Source organism: Lissotriton vulgaris, chromosome 9 (assembly GCF_964263255.1).
Source record: "Lissotriton vulgaris chromosome 9, aLisVul1.2, whole genome shotgun sequence".
Lineage (NCBI taxonomy): Eukaryota > Metazoa > Chordata > Amphibia > Caudata > Salamandridae > Lissotriton > Lissotriton vulgaris.
In genome coordinates this window covers 666,744,287-666,761,013 of record NC_141697.1, presented here as the reverse complement: position 1 = coordinate 666,761,013, position 16,727 = coordinate 666,744,287, and the positions used below count along the sequence as shown (strand labels likewise).

At 46.7% G+C, this 16,727-nt stretch overlaps 1 protein-coding gene across 2 annotated transcripts in view; it reads left to right on the top strand.

The window, feature by feature from the left end:
* KLC3 (kinesin light chain 3) overlaps positions 1-16,727 on the top strand; it is an 819,433-nt gene that overhangs the window by 639,302 nt on the left and 163,404 nt on the right. The gene's annotated exons all lie outside the window — the stretch shown is intronic.

Below are 16,727 nucleotides of genomic sequence, written 5' to 3'. Positions count from 1 at the left end.
TCTGCACTGGCCACAGAAATACCTAACAGAGGTAAGGAGTCGACTAATCCCCCTAGCTTAGGTAAGGATATTCAGGTCATGGCTGAGCTGCACCACCATACTGGATACATTACGGACGCAACCAAGTTCAATATGGAAGGTCTAGATGGAATAGCCTCTATGCGAGGGTCAGACCTGGAAATTGACTCAACAAACTTTTTAGTAAGCCAACCCATCAACTCATCATCCCCGGAAAAAGAGGCACAATCAGACAATGACTACTCATTACCCATGGGGGAGTTTCAGGCTGAGAAAGTACATGTGCTGGGCTTACATCCCGCCATAGTGAGTACCCCCGTATTGGGCTCCCCTGCCGTTTGTACACAAGCCGATATTCCAAGCAGGCAACCCACCGGGGAACAAGGTCCTGAAAGTAGTTCCTGGGAGATTCTGCTTAAATTAATTTCAATCGGTTGTTAATGCCCTGACATATCAGTCGAGCAAGTTAGATATTCAAGTGGACCTTATAAATACAATGGCGTTCTACATTAGCGGCAATTGACACTAAGATTGGAGCACTAAATTTGCTTGTACAAAGGGCGCAGTGCGAGGCACAGTTTACTTCTACTTGTAGCCATGTTTTGGACAAACTGACCTCGTACCCTGGGATGCTCGAATTGGTTCTGGTAGAGATTAAGGCGCAGGTAAAACTGCCCACCATGCCATGGCTGCAACAACCCCTTCAGGATGAATTATAAACAAGAGGAAGCGGGTAGGAAATAAAACTCACTGAGAAAGCCATATGAAGCAGGCTTGGGCAAGACTACTATTGTGGAGAGCACACAGCAGGGGAAGGAAGTCGAAGCGCCACTACAAAGAAGCGTTTGGAAGGTGTCGCTCAGCGGTGCAGGTTTTACCAAGAAGAGTCTCACAAGGGGAACCAGCCAAGCCACCTAAGCTTTTGAAGCGTCAGTTCAAAAGACTTCGGAAAAGTCACAATAAAAAAGTTAATACAATCATAGCTGGTTGTCACATTAGACACCAAGGGGAGGTGTACCCAACTTTCCTACCAAAGTAGTTAAGTCAGGGGTGCCCCCAGAAAGCAAGCAAGAAGACTCTATAGTGGAGAAAGGCATAGAAGGACAGGAGGTTAAATTTACCTTTTTTCAAGTCAAAGAACAACTAACGAGGAAGGAAAAGGACCGACAAGTGGGCCAGATCCAGCTGTTGCCAGCCCAATCCTTTTCGGAAGAAAAAGGAGCAAACATTTTCAACCAAAAGCAGTCAATTCAGCTGTGCCCCTAGAAAGAAAGCAAGAAGACCTTGTAGCAGAGGAAGGCACTGAAGATGAGGAGGTTAAATTGACCTTTACTCAAGCCAAAGAACAACTAACGAGGAAGGTAAGGGACAGACAAGTGGACCAGATCCAACAGCTGCCAGTCCACTCCTGTTTGGGAATAAAGGGGCCAGACACAATAGGAACCAAAGAAGATAGCTACTCCCTCGGTCTGAAGATATCGGTCGATTCAGTGCAACGTAAAATAATAAGGGTTAGTGAAATAAGCAACTTGACTTCAAAAGAAGGAAACATACAAACTTCCAAGGAGAAGTTTATTCCGCAGGAGGTCGGAAAAGAGAAAAGGCGAAATGGAACCTGGAACAAGACCCTATAGATCTACTACAAATTTTGCATATTTTAGAGCTAGTTCATATTACCCAGCAGGTAATAGTTTGCACCATACAGCAAGGCCAAAGAGAATCGTTGACTCACTCTGATCGCCTGGCAATCGCTGTAAAGTGACATTTTTTCCTAAATACAAGTCAAGGGGGCATTTTAATAGAGTAAATAGAAGGACTGTGATACGTATTGCCAAAGAAAAACCGGTGTTAAACCACACTGAGTCTTCAGATATATATTCAGTCACGTTTGTAAATATCCCAACCTGGGGAGGTAAAGAACCAACGATGATCATGTGGGCTACACCTGCCTTTGCAGATCAAGTATGGACAGAAAGGGAGACATTTGAAAAATGGGGTATAGACATGACGAGGGAACAGGAGGAAGCCCACCCCAGTTTTTCCATCCGGTCAGTCGTGAAGCTCGCCTTAAGGAGGAAGGAGAGGGGGTCGGTAAGGGTCGCCAAGGAGAGTTAAAAAGATGTCAAAAGTCTACGAAAAGCCCATTAAAGTGTAGGAACAAGCATCAACTGGCGGTAACTTCTATTTTAGAAGGGGCAAGGAGTTTTTTGTTTTTTAAAAGTTTTTATTAAATTTCAAACCTCATCAACATGAGACTCACATTACATCATATGCATAATAATAATGTGTTGCAATTAGATACTTCTGTCCATACAATTATTGTAAACAAAACGTCTGCTGTACATTACACTTGAGTTTTCGTCCATCGTCCATTCTTGACATTTACTTCAAGCAATGTTATCAGAAGCCTGATTTCAATGACCTTGGACAGAGACACTGTCACCAACATTTCAATTATACACTTTAGGGTCCAGGAGGAGATCTTGCTCCTTCCTCATTTACACTATCACCTTCATTATCATCTTTGCTTTCCACATAGGTTTTATACAATGCCCAAAAATTTGTGGTGTATTTCTTGGTGGGATCAGTTTGCTATAAACTTCAGTTTGCGTAATTTCCCTAGACCATTGTGCAATTGTGGGAGGAGGACCTCGCATCCAGCATATCGCCACACATCGTTTTGCTAGCAACAAACCCATATCTATTAATCTCCTTACACCCTTTGGTATCGCCCTGGAGTAACCCAGTAAGGCGAAAGCCAGCTGTGGGATCAGTGTCAATTTTACCACTTGGTTGAGTTCAGCAAACATCGACCCCCAAATATGTGCTATTCCCGGACAAGTCCAGGCCAAATGAACAGAATTAGCTACCTGCGAATTACATCTATCACAGGTCGACTCTTCACGGAGCCCATACCTATGTAGTCGTTTCGGGGTGCAATATATCCTGTTGAGGTATTTGAAATATATTAATCTATGCCTCCCGTACGTGTGCTGAGACAACAGTATGTCCACATATTGTCTGTGATGTCCCTCTCAGATCCCGTTGCCAGGCTAACCTTGCCTTAGTATAGTCAACACTCCTAGTAGCCATCGAGACATGGTAGACCCTGGATACTATTTTGGTAGATGCCTGTGTGGTGATTATGTTAGTTAAGGCTTTCACTTCTGGGGGCTCTGCCATATCCTCACCCAGCTGTTCACTGAGTGTGTGACTAACTCTGTAGAATTGGAATCGCATAAGTAGGGTCGGGGTCTCATTTTCTGTGTCCGAATCCCCCCAACTTTTTGCTACTCCATCTGAGAAGAGGTCCCCTATTGTATGTATCCCAAGTGTATTCAGTGCCGCAACAACCCCTTTATCTGTGCATGGCGATAACCATGGAAAACAGTTGAGTCTAGCTACCAGTGAATATAGGATGACACCAGCTTGGAGCTGTAGTAGGTAGTGCCAAGCGTGAACTATTGTATTGAGGGAATCCATAATCCCCCTCCACCTATCGGGAGGCCTAAATAGCAAGGCCGGGAGCGGGGTTGGGTGAGCCACAACTGATTCTATATGGATGTACGGTATTTCAAGTGGCCCATGAATCCAGTCTGTGCCTGTGCACTCTGAGCCGCTCTGTAATATAGGTCTAAGTCAGGGGCTCCAAGTCCTCCCATAGAGTTACGGGAGAGTAAGGATCCGCCAACTAACGTGTGCCTGTTTACCCGCCCAAGCTAGATGGATCATCAGACATTGGAGACGTCGAAATAACCTTTGGTAGCACCATGGGAATATTTGTGAAGAGGAGTAGGAAACGAGGCAGGATAACCAACTTCATAATGAACACCCTACCCATCAAAGACATTGGCAACCAAGTCCACCTCTCTATGTCTTCTTCAAGCTTACTAATCGCCATCCCATAGTTCTCCATGAATACCACTTCCAAATCTGTACGTAGTTTGATACCCAAATATCGCACCGACTCCGTAGACCATCGTAACGGGTATTCGGGCTTAAAGCCCTTATTGGACGGGGTTAGAGGAAATATGATAGATTTGTTCCAAATAACGCGCAAACCTGACAAGGCTCTGAAATGCACCACCTCCCGTAGCACTGTGGAGAGGTTGTCTTCAGGCTCGTGGACCTACAACAACGTGTCATCTGTGTACGTAGAGACAATCAGGGCATATCCCGGGAACCTTATTCCCCAATGGCTATGATATTCCCGTAATGCACAGGCTAGGGGCTCGGCTACTAGGGCATATAATATAGGAGACAAAGGACAGCCCTGCCTAGTACCTCTGATGACTCGAATATGTTCTGTAACCAGGTTACCTATTTTTATGTGAGCTGTGGGAGTGTTATACAACACCCCAAGTAATTGAATAAAGATCTTCCCAACCCCCATCCGGAGTAGAACATGGCGCAGAAAGGGCCATTCTACTGAATCAAATGCCTTCTCCATGTCTACAAATACTGCAACAGCAGGAATTTACGGTCTAGTGTGTTGAAGGGCAACAAATACAGTACGCAGATTATATGTCAAATTTCTGCCCAGCACAAAGCCAGCTTGTTCTGGCCCTACCAGAGTGGGGACCAGTGGGATCAGACGGTTTGCTAGAATTTTCCCTAACATTTTGGTGTCCACATTAAGTAAGGACAACGGCCTATACGAGGCACAATCACCTGGGGGTTTACCCGGTTTGAGGATTGCAACTATGATTGCTTCCCTCATAGATGGCGGCATCGTCCCAGTAACGCACATATCTTCAAACAACGTAGTAAGGTGCGGCAATAGGAGGTCTAAAAACACCTTATAAAAGGCTACCGTCAGGCCGTCTCCTTCCGGAGCGCTCCACGCTCTCATACTTGATATCGCCAGGAATATCTCCTCCCGCTCAATAGGTCGCAATAAGAATTCCTAGTATTCCCGGTGAGTATTAGTGAGCCATGGCAGTTTGATATGGGTCAGGTAATCGGGCACCTGCTCATCCGAGCATCCCCCCCGAGAGGTATACAATTCCGAGTAATATTGTCAGAATTCCTCTGCTACCTTCAAATCTGTGAGCAGTGAGTCGGCATCCTGTGCCACAAACTCTGGCACCACTAGCTGCTTCCTGAGCAGTGCAAGGACTGCCCCCGGGGCGCTTCCCCTCTCCATACACTCGGGCTGTGGCATACTTGCCCAAATGTTTAACCTCCACGTCAGCTTCTTTATAGAACTCCGCCAGGGTCTTCTTTAGCTCCTGCAGAATCGACTCATTAGGCCTAGCAAGTTGGGGTGTTTCCAGGGATACCAGCTTCCGCTCTAGGTCCTTAAGATGTTAGTGGATGTAGCACACCCGCATGTTTAGACACAGCCACTCCCCTTATATATACCTTACACGCTTCCCACATTGTCTCGAAGTCTTCTACCGACCCCACGTTTTTCTCAAAGAATATTTCGATAGCTTCAGCAATTTCTTCCTTGAAGACTCCGTCTAATAACGAGTAGGGGGGAATCTCCAAATAAAGGGGGCATACGTGCTTTTGGTGTAGCTAACACCAGGAGCAATGGGGAATGATCGAAATAGGTTTGGGGAAGTATCTTACATGTACGGATATTTGTAAGCAGGTGCCTAGCCACGTACTAATAATCTTTTCTGGTGTGAAGGTTGTAGTATGCAGAATAATGTGTGTATCCCCCTTGCAACGGGTGCCTGTGTCGCCATATATCAGACATATCCAGCCGTACCAGTGTGCTATCCATCACTTTAGCAGAGGACGATACATGTCTCTCCGGGCCACCAGATCTGTCCAACACCGAGTCCCTGATGGGTCATCGAACTTTGGTCTAAGTACATTAACCAACAAGTATTCGATACCCTTCCCCATGCACCTTGTGATTACGAATGTACCCTCCAGGTCTGTCACTACCAGTTCCAGCTTCAATGCTTTCTTAGGATTAACCCACATCAATATCCCCTCTCACATGCGTAGTAAATCCAGCAGTGTGAATATTACCTTGTAAACAGCCGCGGCCCATGGAGGGAGTTCCATAGGGCAGAAAGGTGGGGCAGGGAGGGGCAGAGTGAGGGGTGCTAAACACCTGAATATTTTGAGATGCAGGGCGCGCTACGAAATTTGTTTTATTTATTAAATTATTTACTTACCTCACATTATCCATATTCCAGTGTTTAGCACCCCCCACCCAACCCCTCCCCGCCCCGCCTTTCTGCCCCACGGAACTCCCTTCACGGCCGTGGCTGCTTGTAAACCTCTAAGGCGCAGCATAGGGCTGTCCAGTGGCAAATGCATCTCCTGTAACAGTGCAATGTCCACGTCATGTCTGTTCAAATAGCTCAAAATCTTACGTATTTTCTGATGGTCATTCAGGCCCCGCATGTCCCATGTAGGGGCATTTACTGTGTCAAGGCCCTTGTCTCTAGAGTCACTATCCATACTTTTTGTGGTGTGGATTTACATGGTTCCATCTAACTTGCTCCACCACCGTGCAAATGTACATGTTACAGATACCAATCCTAAAAGTACCATTGCTTAAAACTAGCATTGTGTGTCTCGTTTCTCGCCCTCCCCCCACCCACACCAGGCAAATCCCAACTGTGCCTGGCCGACAAGATCACCTCCATCTCTCCCCAAAAACCCCCAATATCGCTTTAACGGTTGGTAGTTATCGGTCCCCTCTGCACATTAACTTGCCAGTATTATTCATTAGCGTTAAGAATACGTATCCTACAAACAGCTTATCAGTGTTGCCAAACATGTAGCTATGTCCGCCCCTCAACCTTCCTTTGAAGTGTCCAACTGCGAGAAGTGATGGGAATACTCAGATTGTCTGTGCCACTTTAAGAACAATCAAGGACCCTAATCAACCCGCCAGTGCCTCCCAATACCTGGAATTAGCTAGTAGGCTATATTTCAATTGCCAGCCCCCACAAATGCATGTGTCTTATCTGTGCTGTGGTCAAGCGAGTGATCAGTCCTGCTCTTCCAATAATCCTCCTACCGCACCAGACCAGGCGTCCTTGTCCGGCATTGCTTTTTGCAGGGTCTTTGGGTCCGTGAAAATCAGCGACCTGCCTTCGCGATGTACACGTAGGCAAGCCGGGTACAGCATTGCATAGTCAATGTTCCTCTCCATTAACTGTTTCTTGAGTGGGACAAACTGGCGACACGCCTCTTGGACCTTCATAGTAAAATCGTAAAATAAGGCAAGCGTAGATCCCTCGTAGTGCAAAGTTTATTTCTCCCTGGATACTCCCAGTGCTGCATCCCTGTCGCTGTAATTGAGTAATTTTGCTATTATCGGCCGCGGAGGAGCGCCTGGTGCCAGTCGCGGGCCCAAGGATCGATGCACTCTCTCGACCACAAACATGGGCAAGAAGGTGTTGCTGCCTAGCCGCGTGACCAATAATTTCTCGATAAACTGTTCCATATTGCCACTGGGAGTCGACTCCGGAAGGCCTGTGATCCATAGGTTGTTTTCCGGGATCTCGCCTCTAAGTCTTCAGCTTTATCCTGCAGCACCTGAAGCATCTTGTCCATATATTTTTGGCCTGTGTCCATTTCTGTCTGTGCCTCCTCCACCTCTGTGATGCGAAGTTCAGCCATGTCGATGAGTTCCGCATGCTGGTCGAGTCTTTCGGACTTCCTATCCATGCGGTAGGAAAGAGAGTCAATCTTTGTGCCTAAAACTGTTAGTGAGTTTTGGAGGCCCTTTTCCATCAAGGCCAGGATGGACTTGATGTCGCCATCTTGCGGTTCCCGCTCCCTCTCCCCACCTTTGTCTCTGTCATCTGCTGACAGTGTGTGGTCTCTGGGCTTGCGTTGTTCAAACGTCAATCTTTGCTGTGTTTTGTCTGTTCTGCTCATAGCTGCTATCTACACTAGGACTCACCAAGGCTTCGAAGGTCGACTCGAACCCCGCCAGTATGGTCGTGAATTGTGGCAGATGTGGGCCTGTGTAAAGGCAATATTCCTATTCAGCTTGTTATGCTTCTCTCAGGGACAGTTGCTCAGCCCAGGCATCCACCCCTAGAGACACTGGTCAACCAGCATAAGTACCCCTGCAGCAGAGGGCACTCCAGTCAGCTCCGCCCGAGCTTCAGCGCAGGATGGTGTGCCTCCAGGATGAAATTATGCACTCCCCGTAGCAGGGAACAGCTGGCACTAGACAGTCAAATCAGGGAAGCTCCTTGTGTCCTTGAGTCGCAGAAAGTGAACTTGTAGTAGCTGGGGTACACAGCAAGGGCGGCCACATGGAGGCAGCTAGCGCCAGATTCAGGTATTCCCAGGATTCAGTGCCAGGTCGGGAGCATGCCAAGCCCTGCTGCGTAGCATGCAGTGGAAGTCCAGCTTGGGGCACAGCCCATGGGGGGGGTCGTACCTTGCACTCCCTCCATCTCATAGGCACCAGCCCCGTTATTCTGCAGGGTAGGCCGCTTGGCAGAGCTCCCGGGTCCTGCAGCACATGCCAGGTTGCGGATTCCTCTCTGCGCTCACCTCGTCCCTGAGTCGTCTCCTCAAGCGGGTCGCATCCGCTAATCTCTCAGAGCTCACAGTGTTCTCCCAGCCGCGTACGCTGCCGAGGCACGCCACCCGCTGGGTAAAGGAGTCGCTAGCTTCGCTTCACCCTCCATGGCCGGTATCTATTACGGGGCCAATCTGCACATTGCCGATGATCCGTTCGGCACATGTGAGCGCGCGCCCCCAGCCACGTCGCACTTCCAGTCAGCTAGCGATGTACCTAGGTCCAGGGATTTGCGGCCCAGTCAGAGCACCGATCCGTTGCTGTCACCGTATTGCGCACACTTCACCTAGGTGCAAACTGGAAGAATCTTTTGGCAGCGGGTGCAGTCAGCAATGTCGGGCTGTGCTTAGCGGAGTCAGTGCGTCACGCCAATGCCGGATAATTAATGATTGTGCATTGATAGTGCGGAGCCCTTCCTTTAGGCGGCCAGCTTCGGCGCCGGCAAGCTGCTCCCTCCAGGGGCAAGGAGTTGTTCAATTTCATCACACAGTGCCACTACAGCCCCCCAGGTAGTTAATCGTCATGAAAAATACATGGTGAGCAAAGCCCTACATAAAAATAAAGATTGTTCTTGGCTCCCGGGTGCCATGTTTTCCAGTACATACGAAAAACCTAGTATCTGACAGAAAAATGGTTTATTAGTTACCCATAAAGTGAACAAGGTTAACGTTTGCTCATGGACTATCGAGGGATTGTCTGCAAAGATAGGTGATAAGGAATTCCTAACCTTCATTAGAAGATACCAAATAGTGCTCTTCCAAGAGACATGGGCACAAGAGGAAATTGATCTTCCACCATACCTATGCTACAGCAAACCAGCAATTAAAACAAAATCGATGGGGTGTGCTGCAGGGGGCTTGGCGTTGTACATTACAGTGGATCTTAATATCAAAATTGAAGATGTCAGAATTGACCATCCAAACATACAAACGATTAAGGTTTAGCCCCTTGTCCCAGCTAACGTGTGCCCCTGTTGATAATAAACGCTTATATTCACCCTCTCGGAAGTAGGTAAAATTAATCTATTGAAATTATACTGAGTCTCATATCAACTCAATGTGTAACAAATCCAATTCCCATGATTCTCCTGTCAGGAGGCTTTAATATGAATCTTTTTCAGGTGACACCATGGATCAAATAATAGATATTATCGGCCACATTTGGCATATTTCGGCGACTGAAGCATTTAAACAACGATCTGATTCACGAGAATTGAACAGCCGGATACCTTCCGACATTCTGGCACAGCCACCTCACCACTTGGCAAAATCCCAAGCAGTTATAGACTACTCCTTAGTATCACTACCACTATATCATATGGCCATAAGCTGTAGTCTGGGTAATAGGCTGGAAAGCGACCACCAAACGCAAATAATCAGTTTTAACTTAAACATCACCTCAGCGACCAATTGGCTCCGGATTAGGCTATCCTAAGGGTCAAAATTACAAAAAGCTACATCAGTCAGTAGCCTGTATAGAGAAAATTGAGCACCAAGCAAGAGAGTTGTGGGAAGACATATATGACGTAGATCAAAATCCTCTGATCCACTGTGACCAATTTTCAAAGTGCCTAGTAGAGAAAAACGTCGTTCAGCACATAGAGTACCAACAGCTACTTCACTTCCCAAGAAAATGTCAGCGCAACTCATAACAGCCAAAAATAATTTGAATCATGCTCTGAGGATCCTAAGAAACAATCCGTCCACTAAAGTCCGGTGAGAGACTTTACCTAAACCTAGGTGGCTCTACAAAAAAGCAGTTTGCGCCCAAACAAAAACTGAGCTTGATCAGTACTGGTGTAAAATCCACTATGCCGCTAAACGTAAAGATGCAAGAGAATTTTGAAGATTTGTAAATCAATCCACCAGTAGGAAATTTCAACAATTAATGTCAAATATATCCGAAGAAGCGTGTAGAAAACACCTGTGCATTATGTCAGGGGGTATAAATTCCACAATTGGATTATCGGAATCAGTCACTTGTAATTATATTAGGGAACACTTGCCTATTGAGATCTATCCTAAAATCATGGATGCAATTATTTGCAACAGTCGCCGGGTTGGTGCCCCGGGGACGAACCGTCTCCTCCAGACACTTTACAAGAAGAATCCGCAATATTGGGCAAAAAAACTGACATTTTTATTTAACAATATTCTGGTGAGCGAAGAAATACCAGATAATTGGAGGGGCTCAATCCTGACTCCGATTTATAAAGCTGGACAAATCATGGACCCGCCAATTATCGGCTGATAGCCCATATGGACTGTGAGGCAAAGTTTTTCACCAAATGTTGCTGGCTGATTTGACGCCTGGGTGGCTTCTAAAAGTCTGTTGCGAAGAAATAAGACTGGGTATATTAAAGGCATGGGTACCACTATTAATATTCAAATGCTAGCACTCACAATTGAATTGGCGAAGCGTTGCTCACGGAATCTCTATTTGTATTTTATAGATTTTCATTCTGTTTTTGATATGTTGCAGAGGGATGTTCTAAGGGATAAGTTATCAAAACTAGGAATTCCACCTAAACTCTTGAGAGCGATTCAATTGCTGTGCATGAATTCTTGGACAAAAATAACGTTGGGCCAAGGCACAACTATTTAATAAAAAATAATAATATCAAATGTTTTAAAACAAGGTTGTGTCTGGGCCCCTATCCTGTTTAATTTGTATCTTACTGATATTTCTTCAGGTTTGAATGGCATTAACTCACACTCTCCGTTGGTGGCTGGGTTCAAGGTCTCCCACCTATTGTATGCAGACGATATTGTTCTGCTGAGCTACACAAAGGTTGGGCTACAGCGGTTAATTAGTGAAACTGCTTTGTATGCTTCGTCCCACGAGTAAAAATCAACCTAAGCAAGACAAAAACCCTGTTGGTGTCAAAGGGTATGGCAGCTTGCCTTTATACTCAGCATAGAAGGGCCCATGCTGGAGTTGGTTCTAGAGTATAAATATTTGGGTGTCATACTAGATGCGAGGGGCTGATTTAAGAACCAGTGTACTGCACTACAAAGAAGGAATAATTATTTAACTGTAGCATTTGCTTCCCTCCGGAATACTTTAAAAGGGCTGTCCCTCAAACCACTATTACAAGTTATGTCAGCTAAACATGTTCCATCTTTGACATATGGCATGGAGATTTTAAGAGGGAAGGCTGATAACAACATAGATAAGCTTCTGACAGGAACGTATTGTCGCCTGTTCAATCTCCCTCAGCAGGCATCGCCAGCACAAATTTAATTAGAGTTTGGGCTTAGAAGACAGTACTTAAACAGCTTAGGGAGGCAATAAGTGATCATAAACACATGCAGGCCCGTGAACTTTTTAATGTGGCTTTATCTACGTTTAAGGTATAAGAACTATGGGCCTTACCCCTTTCTGAGGCTACATTACCACAGTTATCAATGGGTGCAGGGAAAAAAATGCCATCACTATTGGATAGAGAGGCTTTGGCAAAAAGATCCCATGCATGGATGGTAATTGCAACATATGGCAAGTTACATCCTCAGAATTATCTAGGGGATCTGAATGGTTTAAATTCTGAGCTGAAGCTTATGAGATTCCTGCTTGTCGATTTTCAATTTTGCAGTGACACACCAGCTTGGAAAAAGAAAAGTAGTGAAACGTCAAGCCACCTCTGCAACTACAAGAGAGACGATATTTGCAATATTGTTTGTAGTTTCCCAGCTTTATCAGCTGAACACAGAAGTATGTTAAAGCAGGACTTTAATCGCAAAGCTATACGAATATGCACCCAAGCAGTAATGACCTGCTTGCAGGGAGAAGCTTTAAAATGTACTTATAAGATTTTAAAGTTCACAGATATAGCAGAGCGGTAACTGGTTAATAGTGCCCAGTAAAGGGCTCTTATCGTAGTTATTCTATTAATTCATGAAAAAACTCCTAGAAAGGGCAGATAAATAAATTACCTAGAATGGCAGGTAAAGCTTAAACGAGTGGAGCGAAGTTTTTAATACACGAGTAATTGGAACACCATGAAATAATTAGGGCTTAGCATTGGCAAGCCTTGCAAGGGTTTTTTAAAATTAAAAGGTTCGTTCGGTAACACTAGGTGTCAAAAATAAACGGACTCGGACCCTGCATGCTACACATTATGAATGGTTAAATATACTCTTAGTGTGTAGCAAGTTAGTAACAAACAGAATAAACGGGGTACCATAGGTGAGAGGAAATAGTAAGCGGAGTGTGTCATCAGTAAATGCATTTTACGTGTAGGGATTTTACACATTTTATTTAGATGAATTGAGTGTTCTTACTGTAGAAATAACCCTTATTTTAAATTTGTTTTTAAAAAATGTTTACTAGTGATAATATGTATGAAATGTGTATAAATGTGTTATAATGTAAGTCTTTATTAACTGAACAATACATTTTTCATTCATTCATTCACCAAATTAACGATATAGCTTTGAAGGGGGAGGGTCAAATCTATATTTTCATATCTCTCTAACTGGGAAGTATACAGTGGTAAATTGCAAAAACCATGAAGCGAGCAGCTGGAACAAGAAGCATCTGATGCAAGCGGGCACATTACAGCAATAAGCACAGCTCAAAGTGAGAAACATACCAATCCTGAGCACAGTTTGAAAAGTGCAGGTAAACTCATTCAGTCTACAAACAGAGAGAAGTTCGAGGGTGAGAAAAACCATCATAAACACAAGATGGCAAAGCCTACAGAGAAAGGCACGAACTGGGGAACAAATTTAGAAATGTCTACATCTGTAAACTTTTCTCAGCTATGAGGTTGAAACCCCTATTCTTACTATGTATTTCACAATTAATATTTGATAATACATTAGTATGTTTAAACCTTTTTGGTGAACGAGCTAGGTGATATGAAGGCTGCTGTTTGGGAAATTGAAAAAAATGCTTGCCTCGAAATCATTAATGAAATGAGGGATTATTTATTTAAAAGACCAAAAGAACATGTAAATCAAAAGCCAATTGGAAAAACCAAAGTCATTTCGGAATTCATATGATATAATCCCTAAAACTGAGAAAAGACTGAAAAAAAGGTTCAGTGAAGCACCATGTCATGGAGTTGCATGTCTACTTGTTTGCAAATTGTAAATTCTTCGGTCTAGAAAGGGAGTGTTCGGTTCTCTACTAGAGAAGCATGAAACGTCTGTCAGACTCCCTTCTAGAATTAAATGAGACAAGGAAGCATTTTGTTTGTCAGCTAGAACGCTCACCCAAAACAGAAGATAAAACGAAAAAAGCGCGTTGAGAGATTCGTCCCAAAAACTCCTGGCCAAAAATCTGTTGGGGATATATATACATGTCAACATTTGGTACCAGAGAAGAGAGAGTTTAAGGGGGAAAAACGTGGGAATTCCATTTTCCCATTAGAGTGCATTGAAACTGAGGACGCAGTAAGTGGGAGGCAGGCCAAATTATTCTTGTTTCACATGGTTTTTTTTTCAGAACAAAATTTTATTGAAGTACCGACAAAACACAAAGGGGGGACACCGTCCCGCAGTACAACGCAGGACTAATGAGCTCAGGCATGAAAGAGGATATGCAGTCAGTACAAACAATACTAGATTATACACCCGCCCCCCAACCCCCAACACCCTACCACCCCCCCCCCCCAGGTCCCACCCCGTTCCCTACACAGTGTTTGCTAGTCTCAAGGCATAAAGTAAGATAGTACAAAATGTATGCGCTCCCTGCCGCCCAGGGTACAATAATTAAAGATCCTCTCCAGCGTCCTGGGGCATCGGTGGTTCCAGCCACAGTCCTCTGTAGTCCGCCCATCTTTTCCATATCTTAAAGTGTTTCCGAGGGCATCCCCTGGCCTCAAAGACAGGACGCTCCAGCCCCATGCAAAAGTCCAGCCCCCGTCTCCAAACTTCCAGTAAGGGGGCCCTGGGGTCCTATCTCGCTTAGCCACAGTGAGACCCAAAACCAGAAGGTGGCGTTTGTATAAGTTGCCCCCCACCTGTTCCATGACATGCAGCAAGCCGAGCTGCGGTGACCGGGGAAGGTCCCAGCCCAAGACCTCAGCCAAACAGTCCCAAATACCCATCCAGTATCTCGCCAGATTTGCACACGACCACACGGTGTGGACAAACGTCCCAACTTCCCGTCCGCACCTCAAGCACTCAGGGGAGGCAATAAAACCTGCTTTCCACAGTCGTTCTCTGGTAAAATAGGCCCTATGTAAGTATTTAAATTGAATAAAGCGGAGACGCATCGCAATGGCCGCCCCCCTCGGGGCCTCCAGGGCCTCTCTCCAGTCTTCCTCTCCGAGAGCTCCCACATCCCCCTCCCACGCGGAGCGTAGTCTATCCAGGGAGGAGGAGCAGTGTGTGACCAGGGTCTGATATATAGTGGAAATTTTCTTTCCCTCCAATTCCCCCATAAACACCTTAGCCTCCAGGGGGCTGAACTCGGGCAGGGACTCTAAGCCCACCAGAGAGGGGGATAATGCATGTCGCAGTTGCAGGTACTTAAAGAATTGGGTCTTGGGCATGGCATATTCCTCACGCAAGGTCTGGAAAGACTTAAGGGTTGTGCCCCTCATGACGTGGCCGAGCGTAGAGATGTCCCAGCCCTTGAATCCCCGTAGGGATGCCAGCGCCGGCAGTCATCTGTTCTGCCACAACGGGGTCTCCCTCGTCAACTTGTTCCACCACCCCATGCGGCGCAGAGCTGCACGCCACACTCGGAAGACCACCTGAGTGACTATGGGGAGCCTTTTCCTGATAGGCGCCGAGTACAGAATGGTGTGTACCGTGTCCGGATCCATCAAGTACCGTTCTAGGGCGTAGGTCGGATCGCTCCGATCTCCGTACCACCAGCCATTAAGCACCAATAGGTGTGCCGCCTGATAGTATGATAAAATGTCAGAGGTGGCCAGGCCCCCGCAGTATGTAGACAGGAAGCAAGTGCGGAGAGCAACTCTCGCCACTCCCCCGGCCCAGAGGAACTGGCTCAGCGCAGCGTTCACTTGACGAAACCACTGCGGTGCTATAGGGCATGGGTGGTTTTGCAGCTGGTATAGGAGGCGCGGAAGGGCCACCATTTTAAAGTGGAGAAGTGTGGCTCAGGGGTTAGAGGCGGCAGACCCGGAAGCTGAGATCGGCCCTGGACCAGTGTTCAATTCCCCGCCTCGGCGGGTCTTGGGCTAAAAATTCCACGGACTCGATAATTCTCGCTCCGATGCCTTCTCGACTCACGGGTTCACACTCTGCGACTCTGGGCAATAGCTTGCTTAATCTCCACAACGGCCCCTCGCGGCGGGAGGCCTGGCTTTCACCTTGTGGATAGCCTGCCGGGGTTATCTCACAGGGGAATACCAGGACGGGTTCCCTAAGCAAGCACCGGGAAACCCACTGTGGGTAGCTGTGCGCTATATAAGCTCAAATACATTTACATACACATACATTTACACCATTTTAAAGATCGCCGATCGGCCATAGATGTTCAGTGGCATTCTGGACCATGTTCTCATGTCCGATCTTACTCTATCCCAAACGGGCACCACATTGCGCTCCCATGCCACATTCGGAGCGTCCGTGATAAAGACGCCCAGGTATTTGAGTCCACCTGCCGCCGTCTGCAGCGTCGAGGCCCATGCACCCAGTCCTTCGCCATCGCCCAGCACCCACAGCTTAGACCTTTGCACGTTGAGATGCAAGCCCGAGACTTCCCCGAAGATTCGCATTATCTCTAGGACTCTGGGCCCGGAACTATTGAGGGCCGTGAGGAAGAAGAGGACGTCATCGGCATATAATGCAATGCGATCGGACGGGCCCATCTCCCACTCTAGTCCCCATAGCTGCGCGTCCATCCGCACCCACGCCGCCAGGGGTTCCATGGCCAATGCGAATAAATAGGGTGAGAGAGGGCAACCCTGCCTGGTGCCCCGTCCGATGGGAAAGGGTTTCGACGCCGCCCCCGCCACTCTCACCGACGCTGTCAGGTCTGTATAGAGCAGGCTCAGATATGAGAGAAAAACAGGCCCAAGATTGAGGCGGGACAGAAGCGCCCGAAGGTACACCCAGCTAAGGGAATCGAATGCCCTATCAATATCGGCCAGAAGGAGCGCCGTTGGGATCCCTGCGGTACGGGCCGTCTCCACCACCACCTGTGCGCGGCGAATGTTGTATCTGGTAGCCCTATGGGGCATGAACCCCGCCTGATCAGGGTGCACCAGATCGGTGAT